We start from the raw sequence: 12101 nt of genomic DNA, 5'->3' as shown, positions 1-12101 counted from the left end.
TATAATCACCTCCTCTGAGCAGTTGGTTTTGCACACAGCAGCCCGGATCCTCCTCTTCTCTGGTCCCTCTTCAGCGCTCCTGGCCCCTCCTTCCTGACGAGTGCCCCCACAGCAAGCCCTTGCTATGGGGGCACCCGAGCCAACTCACAGCTCCCTGTGTTCATTCAGACACAGCCCCAACCCAGCCCGGCCCCCTCTCTCCCCTAATTGGGTAGCCGACTTTGAGTGGCAGCAGCAGCAGCCAATGGTGCCGCTAATGTGTCTCAGCCAATCAGGAGGGAGAATCTCACATGGCTGAGACACCCATGGACATTGCTACACTAAGAGGGACCTCAGGTAAGTGTTAGGGGGGCTGCTGCACAAAGAAAGTTTTTTATAAAAATGCAATCCTTTAAGTGCAGTTGCATTCATTTCTGCAGGATTTGTAAATGTGGTGAAGAACTGCTGATTTCAATCATACAATCACAGGCAGGTAAAAATGCTGTTTTATTTTATTTTCCTTGCACCTGATTGGGTATTCCTTACAAAGTGAAGCTATACCACATTTACTAAGCCCTGGCTAAAATGAGTGCAACAGCACTTGCAAAGTGCAGAGTCTATTTAACCTTAGAAATCTATCCTATTGCATGTAAAGCTGCCCATAGATAGAAGGAAATTCAGCTGGTTCAGCAGGGACTGGCTCAATCTCAATCCATCTATGGCCATCCTCGCTCAATGAGACTGGTGGAATACTTTTGTGGATAAGCTGCCTATAGCCGCTGATCAGTGTATTCTAAAAGCAGAGCAGTCCCACTGTAAGAAAATATTGGCACAGTGGGGAGGATTCTTGAATCCACCTTGAAAGTGTGGATAAGGGGATCAGATGGATTTTTTTTTTCAATCAGCAGAAAACACGAGGAAATGTTTCCAGCTTGATCACAAGGAAATTAAGATCTGAAAGAAGATCTAAATGTCTCCACTCGACTCTACAGAACTAAAAATAAAGTATTTAGCTTTAAGTATAATTAAAGGCAACAAATGTTTTTTTTCGCTTTCGATTGAGTAAAGAGAGTTTAGAACACCTGTTTGGTTTTGGGATTTCCTCTCACTTTATGTTGTGGCTATGGAAAAGGAAGGGAAGGGAAATTTCCTCAATGAAAATTAGATGCCAAAAAAACAAATCAGGAGTTCCCATACTCACACTTATTCGTACTTATCCATAATGTAAAAGGCCTTCAGTTTTACTCTAATATAGCTGTGTCCCTACCCCATATTGGGGAAAATATAGACATGAACTGAACTTGATGACCAGTGTTGAGCACTACCAGTCTAAACAACAGAGTCATACACATCCAATAATAACAGAGGAAGTCATTCATTGTCCTGAAAACCACAAACCCAAAGCAAAATAAAAATAATTAAAAAAAACTGCTGTCAGAACTAAAAAACTGAGAATTATTCTGGAAACAAGGCATGTAAAGCAAAAATGAACTCAAAGGATCATCATGGGAAACTCTATTTTTCAGATATAAAATTAATCAAAGATGGTAAAAATAAACGACATAGCTTGATAACATAATTTACACATCAACTCATTACTACAAAATGCCAGCGGCAATTATAAAATATCCAATAGAAAACATACATTTCATCAATATTCCTTCAATTTGGTTGGTCTGGACAATGCAATTTGGTAATTGGTTTTTATCCATTACTGCATTGGCACAATTCTCTGTTCTTTAAAACCAAACTTTTCCACAGTTACACATTTTATTGTACGTTATGAAACTGGAAGGAATGTTGATGTAGCATCACATAAATTTTCATGTTAAGTAATGTGCACTTGTAACACGTCCAGGTATTAAAGGATAAGCCCACCCTAAAACTAAAATCCCTATATCTATAGACCTTCATGATCTAACACTAACCTATCTAGCCCTGTAAAGAAGAAATCAGTATATATACCTTTTTTAAAGCCGATCCGACCCAATCTCCAGCAGCGGAAGCTCTGCAGAGGACAAGGCCAACAACGGCTGTGAAATGAATGGGAAGTGACATCATCCCATAGATTTATCAAGGGGCTTCCATTGTCTGCTGTGTCTTCTGCAACCACCTCCACAGTATAGCCACCACTGACAGCTCAGCATGGAATCGGGTCGGATCAGCTTCAAAAAAGGTAAGTATACAGATTTCTTCCTTACAGGGCTAGATAGGTTAGTGTTAGATCGTGGAGGTCTATAGATGCAGGCATTTTATAGTTAGGGACTTATCCTTTAATTGCCTCACCCAAAGATCACAGTCACCCCCCCCCCCTAAAATTGCCTTCATCTGCTTTTCTCTCCAGAGGAACTAACTTATCTTTTTTCAGATATAATACAGACTGGGATAAGATGCTTCCAAAGAAATGACACGGGTATGTAAACATCAATACTTGTGGAGATTGTGGCTGCGTTTACAGATGTGTGACACAAATTTGCCCCTTGTGCAGCATTTCACCTTGTGACTACAAAGTTACAGTGTTGCAATCTAATCACTGGGGGAGAGGAGACTAAGGAATTGCTTCCTTCTGTCTGCAGCAGACTAAAGACAACACATCAGCCTAGGTAAAGTCAAAGGACTTGAGCTCAAAGGCAGACTTTCAATTAAATGTTGTATGCTGAGATATGTCTGGAATTTATCCATGCAGGCCTGTAAAATTACTAAAAGGCCCACATAATTATGCATGTTGCTTGATCTCCTAAATTATACAGTAAGTAAATTTAGAGTCTTTGCCTGATTTAAGATAATTGGTAACCACTCAGAGTGGGTTATATGAGTTTATCAGAACCAATATACTGTAAATAATGCTTAGTGAAATTGCATTTTGAAGGCCCATTTAGATTTATGCATGTGACTTTTTGCGGCGTTGGCAAGTGTATTTTCTTTGTGCTTTTTTTTTTTTTCTTTTCTTTTTTTTTTTAATTTAGAGCTTAGAGGGGGTGGGGTTAACAGCTGTTGACCAAAGCTTGTTAATAAATACTGTGACGCATCAAAATGCATGTTGTATGCATTTTGATGTGCGCACATTGACTTCTATGGGCCTTCCACTGCACTTAACTGCAGAAAAAAAAGGGACAAGCGGCACTGAAATGGGAACATACACTATTTTTATTATAGAAAAATTGGATGCATGTGTTTTAGCACATTACAATGCATACATTAAACCACAACAGTTTAAATGTGTCATCACTTTACTGGTACTCACAGTATACATACAAAACATAAGAGCATGATAATTCCCACATTTCTATAGCAATTGCACATAAGTTTATCCTGAATAGTACTAAGATGGCAAGCAATGTGCTAAGGGTAACCAATTAACCACTTGCCGACCGCCGCACGACTATCTACGTCGGCGGTCAGCCCCTCACAGGCAAACTAACGTAGGGCTACGTTGCTTGCTTGTGAGGGTCTAGGGAGCGAGCGCGCGCCGCCGGAGGCGCGCTCCCGCGTGGTCACGGACCCCCCCGCGCGTGTGACCAGCGGACCCGATGTCCGCCGGCCACTCGGCGATCGGCGGGGGAGAGGGAGAATGTCAGGCAGCTTGTGTAAACAAGCCACCTGTCATTCTCCTCGCTGCAAAGACACTGATCACATGGATCTACTATGTAGATCCGTTGATCAGTGTCCTTACAGCTCAAGCCACAGCCAATCACAGTAGAAAGCACGCCCCTAGGGACACACACAGCCCCTCCCTCCCAAATAAAGTTAACCCCTTCACTACCAGTGTATTTTTACAGTAACAGTGCATATATATAGCACTGATTACTGTAGAAATGTCACTGGTAACCCCAAAAGTGTCAAAAATGTCAGTCAAGGGTCCGATCTGTCTGCCGCAATGTCGCAGTACCACAAAAAAAAATCGCAGATCGCCGCCATTACGCGTTAAAAAAAAAAACAACAAAAATGACAAAAATCTTCCCCTTTGTTAGTAAACGCGATAACTTTTGCGCAAACCAATCAAAATACGCTTTTTGCGATTTTTTTTTACCAAACATATGTAGCATAAAACAAATTGGCCAAAAATGTTAAAAAATTTAGATTTTTACATTTTTTTGGGGGAATTTCATATAAAAAATGTGAAAAATATTGCTATTTTTGCAAAATTGATGCTCTTTTTTTGTTTATAGCGCGTGATCAAAAAATCGCACAGGTGATCAAATACCACCAAAAGAAAGCTCTGTTTGTGGGAAAAAAAGGACACCAAATTTGTTTAGGTACAGCATCGCACGACCGCGCAATTGTCCGTTAAAGTCACGCAGTGCCGAATCGCAAAATACCCCCTGGTCGGAATGGGGGTAAAATCTTCCGGGGCTTAAGTGGTTAAAAAAAGAAAATCATCTTTTTGGTTTGCTCATACCAGGTTGGCTAAAAATGAATTATGACTATTGGCATAGACGCCAGCATACCTACATAAACATATATCTAAATACTGTAACAAATTACTGTCTGTGAGATGGCAGGTTCTGACACCTACCAGCTACAATAATTTATAAACTATGAACGAACTTATCAAACTAATTTAACAGGTGCTCTAAAACATTAAACAAAATGTGCAACAATTGCATGATACTATACAGACAAGGCATTCTACAGCTACAAACAGAAAAAAGAAAAAATTGACACAATGTGCATAATGTGAGTACTATAGACAAAACACACTTCAAAAGCATGCAACTAAAAATGTTTGCCTAAAGCGATATTACATTTTGTATGGTGTATGATAAAACAAAATCATAGTGACAAATGACATATAAACAGGATAGTTTCCTACTATAGGAAGTGCCTTAAGCCGCATCAGATAGGAAAAGCAAACATCTATAGGCTTGCTCTATATCATTTGATTATTAGTGACTCTGTAATTTCAAGTAACTGTGGGACTGTTTGTCAGCTACATCAAAAGGTGGTATACAAATACGCCATTTACTCTGCATTCCAGCCTCTAGGTGGCAGGCCACGGTTGTGTACCTATCATCTCCTATTTCCACCTCTTTAAATAAGTTTTCCTCTGCTCACATAACTCCTGTCTCTAGAGGAAGATCCCACAATGATTTTAACACCAGTTATTAATATGCAAAAAGTGTGAATCTACACAAAGATAACTTACAAATGTACACACAATAAGGATGCCTGCTTTACAAACATATTGTATAGTTGAGTATTACTTCATATAACGTATGAGTACAAATTTGTTTATGGATAACATACACTGGGGCTTATTTACTAAAATTATTTACTAAAAAAAACAATCAGCTTCCAGTTTTTTTGTTAAAGCTTAAGGCTCCATTTCCACTATCGCGGCTACGAAGTTGTGCTACTTCTAGCGCGACTTCATAGTGAAAGTTGTTTGCGGCTTTCAGTGCGACTTGTCCCTCATTATAGAAGGAAGTCGCACTGAAGTCGGCCCAAAAGTAGTGCACAAACTACTTTTGAAGTCGCCGCAACTCAAGTCGCGGCAGTGAAAACGGGCCAAATTGAAATGAATGGCTTTTGACTTGCTGTGCGACTTGACATGTGTCAAGTCGCACAACAAGTCGCAATAGTGGAAACGAAACCTAAATGAACAAGCTGAAGTTAGAAGCTGATTGGCTATCATACAGCTGCACCAGATTTTGCACTCTCAAGTTTTAGTAAATTAACCGCACTTAAAAAGTAATCACAGTGGTCCACGTGTCAACCTGCCCAATGCTGAAACTATATCAGTGTTGCCCAACTAAATTCTCCTTTTATTCTTAATACAAGACTTGAAGAATGCAAGGGAAAATCTGCTATGAACAACACAGTCTGAGAAAGTTCATCCTTTAGATGCTTTTGTTTATTATATAAAGTAATTTATGTTTACTCACATATTACTTTATTTATCAACATAAAGTATCACTCACAAACACACTTCTTGTGTGTCTCCTAATTGTACCCTAATCCAGGATAGTTCTTAGGTATTCCAGCTGTTGTGTAACTACAGGTCACAGCTTGCAATATCAGCAGTCCAAAACCCACTGGGTGTCAAAAATCTCTATACAGTCATTTACCAGTCTTTTCATCCATCGTTTGCCTAGGCTAACACATTTCAGTTTTAGAAGGAACAATTAGTAATGAGGTTGGTGAGTAATCACAGACAATAATGCTTCTACAGCTGTCTACATGCAGATCTGACAGTAAAATAGTAACTTTTTACACAATGTTTCTTTCGCTCATTAAAAGACTTATGATGATAAAGTTCTGCAAAGCTTTCCTGAGAAAAACTGCTTAGGATGATTCAGAGTGAAATGGCAGCAGCATGCCTCAATTTCTCCAACGTGCCCCCTGGATCCAGACATTTGCAGTGTCTTTCCAGATAGCTGGAGGCTTCAGATTCTTTGGGGTTTTGTTCTAGGAGGAGCTATGGCTTCACCTGAGTGACATCTGCGAGAGCTGTGTGCCAGACAGTACGTGCTGCACAAGAGGCTTCCTTCACTCTTTTCCCTAGGTCTGCCTCAGGGCATGTATTTCTGCTCATCGCAAGGAAAACTCTTCTGTTTGTTTTCCCACACATCCCCTCAGAGGTTAATTGGAACTATTGACAGGGAAATGGCTACAAACATCACCCTGGCTACTGCATAACCTAATGTATAGCATTGCAAGCGGATACAATAGCTGGAAAATTGCAATGGACAAAGTGATATGACAGCTTAGCACCCTCTATAACTAGTAGTATTTAGTCACATTCATCTGGACATGTTCTGTGATGTTGAAGAAGTTCACCACTTATCCAAGTAGATCCCCGAGTTCAAATGAGTGTCAGGAACTTATCCAGGAATCTGTCCAGACATATTCCACAGTGATTGCATAAGGTTGGATGGGTTACCCATATACATGTAGTGTAAGTGTTGGAGATGGTTCTTTATGTTATTATTGCTATTATACAGGATTTATATAGCGCCAACAATTTGCACAGCGCTGATACTCATTAGAACTTAGTCATTTGGAGGATACTTGATCTTCAACATTGTCTTTGAAGGTTCTCACCTATCCAAGTATAGATAGTAGACATATGCAATTGGGCTTTTTCCTTAAGTTGAAGATGTTTTGCTCATCCAAGCAGAGCTGAGACAACTACTTGGATGAGCGCTGAAATGTCTTCAATGTTGTCTTTGAAGGTTCTCCTTTAAACAATAATAGGTACCCCAAGTCTTGGGATACATGAGAACCTTCAAAGTTTCAACTGGTCAGTTCAAACGAGTGCCTAGAACCTACCCCAGCATCTGTCTTGACAAATTCAATGGTAATTAGATTAAGGTGGCTAGGCTACCAGGTTGCTATAAATGTTGGAGAAAGTTCCTGATATTCATTAGAACATAAGAAGCTACATGGATAAGCTGCTAAATAGCTTCAACATTATCTTTGAAGGTTCTCATTCATCCAAGTCTTGGTATAGTATTCACATGCAACTGGGCTTTTTCCGTAAAGTTGAAAAAGTTTTGCTCATCCAAGGGGAGCTGAGACAGCTACTTGGATGAGATGTGAAATGTCTTCAATGTTGTCTTTGAAGGTTCCCCTTTATCCAATGGTTGGTATGCCAAATCTTGGGATAAAGGAGAACCTTCAAAGTTTCAACTGGTCAGTTCAAGAAAGTGCCTAGCCCTAGAACATGCCCAAACTTGACAATTTCCATGGCGATTAGATTAAGGTGGCTAGAGTACTAGGTAGCTATAAATGTTGGAGAAAAATCCTGATACTCAATAAATAGGAAGCTAATTGGGTAAGTTGTTACACATCTTCAACATTATCTTTGAAGGTTCTCCTTTATACAATAGTTGGTATGCTAAGTATTGAGATAAATGAGAACCTTCAAAGTTTCAACTGGTCAGTTCGAATGATTGTCTAGAGCTTAACCCAGCTTGACAAATTCCATGGTGATTAGATTAAGTTGCCTAAGTTACCAGGTAGCTATAAGTGTTGGAGAGTGTTTCTAATACTCATTAAATAGAAAGCTACTTGGATGAGCTGCTAAACTTCTTCAACATTATCTTTGAAGGTTCTCCTTTATACAATAGTTGGTATGCCAAGTCTTGGGATAAGTGAGAACCTTCAAAGTTCCAATTGGGCAGTTCCAATAAGTGCCAAGAACCTATCCCATCATCTGTCTTGACAAATTCCATGGTGATTAAATACAGGTGATTAGGGTATAAGGTGACTATAAATGTTGCGGAAGGTTCCTGATACTCATTAGAACTTAGAAAGCTACCAGGAACCAATCCCTTCATATAGCCGCTGAATGCCCACTTCCCCTTCACTTCCTCTTGCAGACATTCTGCAGCTGCAAGAGGTTAATGGAAGGCATTGATTCCTCCACATGCCGCTCCTGCTGCCTCCCTATCGCTGTCCTGCTGTCCACAACACTCATCCGAATGTGAGGAAGCTACTTGGATAAGTGGCAAACTATCTTCAACATTGAGGGTTCACATCTTGGTATAGTAGTCACATTCATCCGGGCTTTTTCTGCAAACTTCTAAAAGTTTCAAACTCATCCAAGTCAACCTGAGGAAGCTTCTTAGATAAGCAGCAAACCATCTTCAACATTGATGGTTCACGTCTTGGTACAGTAGTCACATTCAACTAGGCTTTTTCTGCAAACTGATAAAGTTTCGCACTTATCCAAGCCAACCTGAGGAAGCTTCTTATATAAGCAGCAAACCATCTTCAACATTGAAGGTTCATGTTATGGTATAAACCTAGGTTCACACTGAATGCGGGTTTGAAATAGAGCGAGATCAGCTGATGATTTCAAACTGCATTTCAATCGGACTTCGGGGGGCGATCTAAGAGACATCTGTGTGGGTTCATGCACAGATATCTATTGAAGTTGCCCCCGAAGTCGCCAAAAGTAATGCAGGAACTACTTCTGGGAATCAATGCAGCGCCGAAAAAGTCAGCATCGCACCGATTCCGACGGTGCCGTTGTCAGCAATAGGCTCAGATTTTGCATGCGATTTGACATGTCAAATCACATGTCAAGTTGGCCCGATGTGAACGGGGTCTAAACAGTAGTAACATTCAACTGGGCTTTTTCCGTAAAGTTGAAGATATCTCGCACTCATCCAAGCGGAGATTAGGAAGCAACTTGGATGAGTGGCAAAATATCTTCAACATTGAAGGTTCAAATCCTGGAATAAACAGAAGTAACCTTCAACTGGGCTTTTTCTGTAAAGTTGGAGACGTATCACACTCATCCAAGTGGAGATCAGGAAGCAACTTGGATGAGTGGCAAAACATCTTCAATATTGAAGGTTCAAGTCCTGGAATAAACAGTAGTAACCTTCAACTGGGCTTTTTCCGTAAAGTTGAAGATATCTCGCACTCATCCAAGCGGAGATCAGGAAGCAACTCGGATGAGTGGCAAAACATCTTCAATATTGAAGGTTCAAGTCCTGATATAAACAGTAGTAACCTTCAACTGGGCTTTTTCTGTAAAGTTGGAGACGTAAGCTCAGGAAACAACTGGCAAAACGTCTCCAACAGATCTGGTTAAATGTGACCAAACACTATGGAACTCTTGGCAGACACTTAGCACCCACTGTTTACAAACAATCAGGATCAATGCTGACCTGACACAAGTTGTCCCCTGGGGGTTCAGCTATGATCAGATCACCCTGCTGGGCAGTGATGGCACTTCCCAGTGCAGTAATAGCAGTGAAATCCCCAGGCCGGTGTGATTTGGCAGGGAGCAGACACACACACACACACAATCAGTGATCCAGGCTGCAGAAAGATGCAGGGATGTAGCAGAGGAGGAGAGCCTTCCTGGAATGCTAGGCTATGATGGAGGCAGCCTCCTTGTACAGCACACAGGCAGCTCCCAGCACCCCTTCCATGGCACCCAGCAGACACATCCAGCCCATACAACGTCTAGGACACAGCTAGGTGACAACCCTGCCAGGAATTTCCCCTGTGTCCTAGGAGAATGAGGAGGGGGTTGTCACTGATACAGAGTAGTTCACATCCACAGAAGAAGGAGAGCCCACACATTCACTCAAAGTTTCTCTCCACACACTGGCAAGAGGACACCCATCCCATCCTTAGGAGCGGGGTGCCAGGCTGTGCCAGGAGAAGAGCACTGCTCAGCTGGAACTTTTCTTTTATTGATGCCTGGCTACTCCTCTCTCCTCCTCACCATCCAGACCAGCAGACACAAGGCTAGCACGCAGCACTCCGGGGATACAAGAGGGGTTCTGTTACCTTATGTATCGCTGAAATGGGGGGGTTTGGACAGCAGGTCGCTCGACGTGTGCAGCTACTCCAGTAAATCCCTGCCAGCATGAAACCTATGAGAGGCAATGGAACGGGCCTCCCGAGCTCTGCCTGCTCAAAGCGACGACACGCCCCCGGCGCGCCATTGGCTGAGTGGCTGGGTCAAGTAACACAAGCTGCTGCAGCCGAGGCCCCGCCCCTGTGGACGAGCGATGATATTGGAGAGATGAGGTGGACGAAGCGCTGATACAAGATAGCCGAGGCCCCGCCCCAATGGAAGAGTGATGATACAGGATAGCCGAGGCCCCGCCCCAGTGGAAGAGTGATGATACAGGATAGCCGAGGCCCCGTCCCAGTGGAAGAGCGATGATACAGGATAGCCGAGGCCCCGCCCCAGTGGAAGAGTGATGATACAGGATAGCCGAGGCCCCGTCCCAGTGGAAGAGCGATGATACAGGATAGCCGAGGCCCCGCCCCAGTGGAAGAGCGATGATACGGGATAGCCGAGGCCCCGCCCCAGTGGAAGAGTGATGATACAGGATAGCCGAGGCCCCGCCCCAGTGGAAGAGCGATGATACAGGTTAGCCGAGGCCCCGCCCCAGGGGAAGAGTGATGATACAGGATAGCCGAGGCCCCGCCCCAGTGGAAGAGCGATGATACAGGTTAGCCGAGGCCCCGCCCCAGGGGAAGAGTGATGATACAGGATAGCCGAGGCCCCGCCCCAGGGGAAGAGTGATGATACAAGATAGCCGAGGCCCCGCCCCAGTGGAAGAGTGATGATACAGGATAGCCGAGGCCCCGCCCCAGTGGAAGAGCGATGATACAGGATAGCCGAGGCCCCGCCCCAGTGGAAGAGTGATGATACAGGATAGCCGAGGCCCCGCCCCAGTGGAAGAGTGATGATACAGGATAGCCGAGGCCCCGTACCAGTGGAAGAGTGATGATACAGGATAGCCGAGGCCCCGCCCCAGGGGAAGAATGATGATACAGGATAGCCGAGGCCCCGCCCCAGTGGAAGAGTGATGATACAGGATAGCCGAGGCCCCGCCCCAGTGGAAGAGCAATGATATAGAATAGCCAAGGTCCCGCCCCAGTGGAAGAGCGATGATGCAGAATATCCGGGCCCCGCCCCAGTGAATGAGAGATGCTACAGGAGAGCTAAGGCTCCGCCCCTCTGTACGAGAGGCGATACAGGAATCAAAGCTCCGCCCTCGTGAATAAGAGAGGCTACAGAGTCCGAGGCTCCGCCCTCCTGTGCTCCGCAGGGGTATGTCCTCAAAGTATAGATCAGGGCAAAGCTTTCATACAATTTCATACCCAGATTTTACTTTGCACCCTGTGATATCGGTTTAATAACATGGTAATGTTTTACAGAAAGGAACAGATCAGCGCTGAAGATTTGGAAGATTTGTATTTATGTTTTCTTTGCGAGGTTCAGTACTCTTGAATTCTAGATGGTTGGTGGTTCTACGTTCAGCCAGGCTATACAGTATAGTTGTGCTGGGGGGGGGGGGGGGGCACATGTACAGTATAGTTGTGCTGTGCTGGGGGGCACATATTCAGTATAGCTGTGCTGGGGGGGGCACATATACAGTATAGCCAGTGGCGGTTCTACATTAAATTGCTCCCCGGGCAAGCCTCCCTCCCGCCACCCCCCGCCCCAAAAAAAAAATAACATAACAATAAATGCAGAGTGCCACAGTATTGCCCCCAATAAATGCAGAGCGCCACAGCATTGCCCCCAATAAATGCAGAGTGCCACAGCAATGCCCCCAATAAATGCAGAGTGCCACAGTATTGCCCCCAATAAATGCAGAGCGCCACAGTATTGCCCCCAATAAATGCAGAGCGCCACA

At 43.5% G+C, this 12101-nt stretch overlaps 1 protein-coding gene across 1 annotated transcript in view; it reads right to left on the bottom strand.

Annotated features, from left to right (window-relative positions):
• The window catches only part of FNDC3B (fibronectin type III domain containing 3B), a 512453-nt gene extending 502064 nt beyond the window's left edge, over positions 1–10389 (bottom strand). Inside the window, exon 1 of the mRNA XM_082249863.1 lies at positions 10234–10389. The gene's annotated coding sequence lies outside the window, so the exon portion shown is untranslated. The remainder of the gene's footprint in view (positions 1–10233) is intronic.
• Between the last annotated feature and the right edge of the window lie 1712 nt (positions 10390–12101).

This window comes from Pelophylax lessonae (genome assembly GCF_965119305.1).
Source record: "Pelophylax lessonae genome assembly, chromosome: 3".
NCBI classification, from domain to species: Eukaryota; Metazoa; Chordata; class Amphibia; order Anura; family Ranidae; genus Pelophylax; species Pelophylax lessonae.
This window is presented reverse-complemented; position numbering and strand designations above follow the sequence as displayed.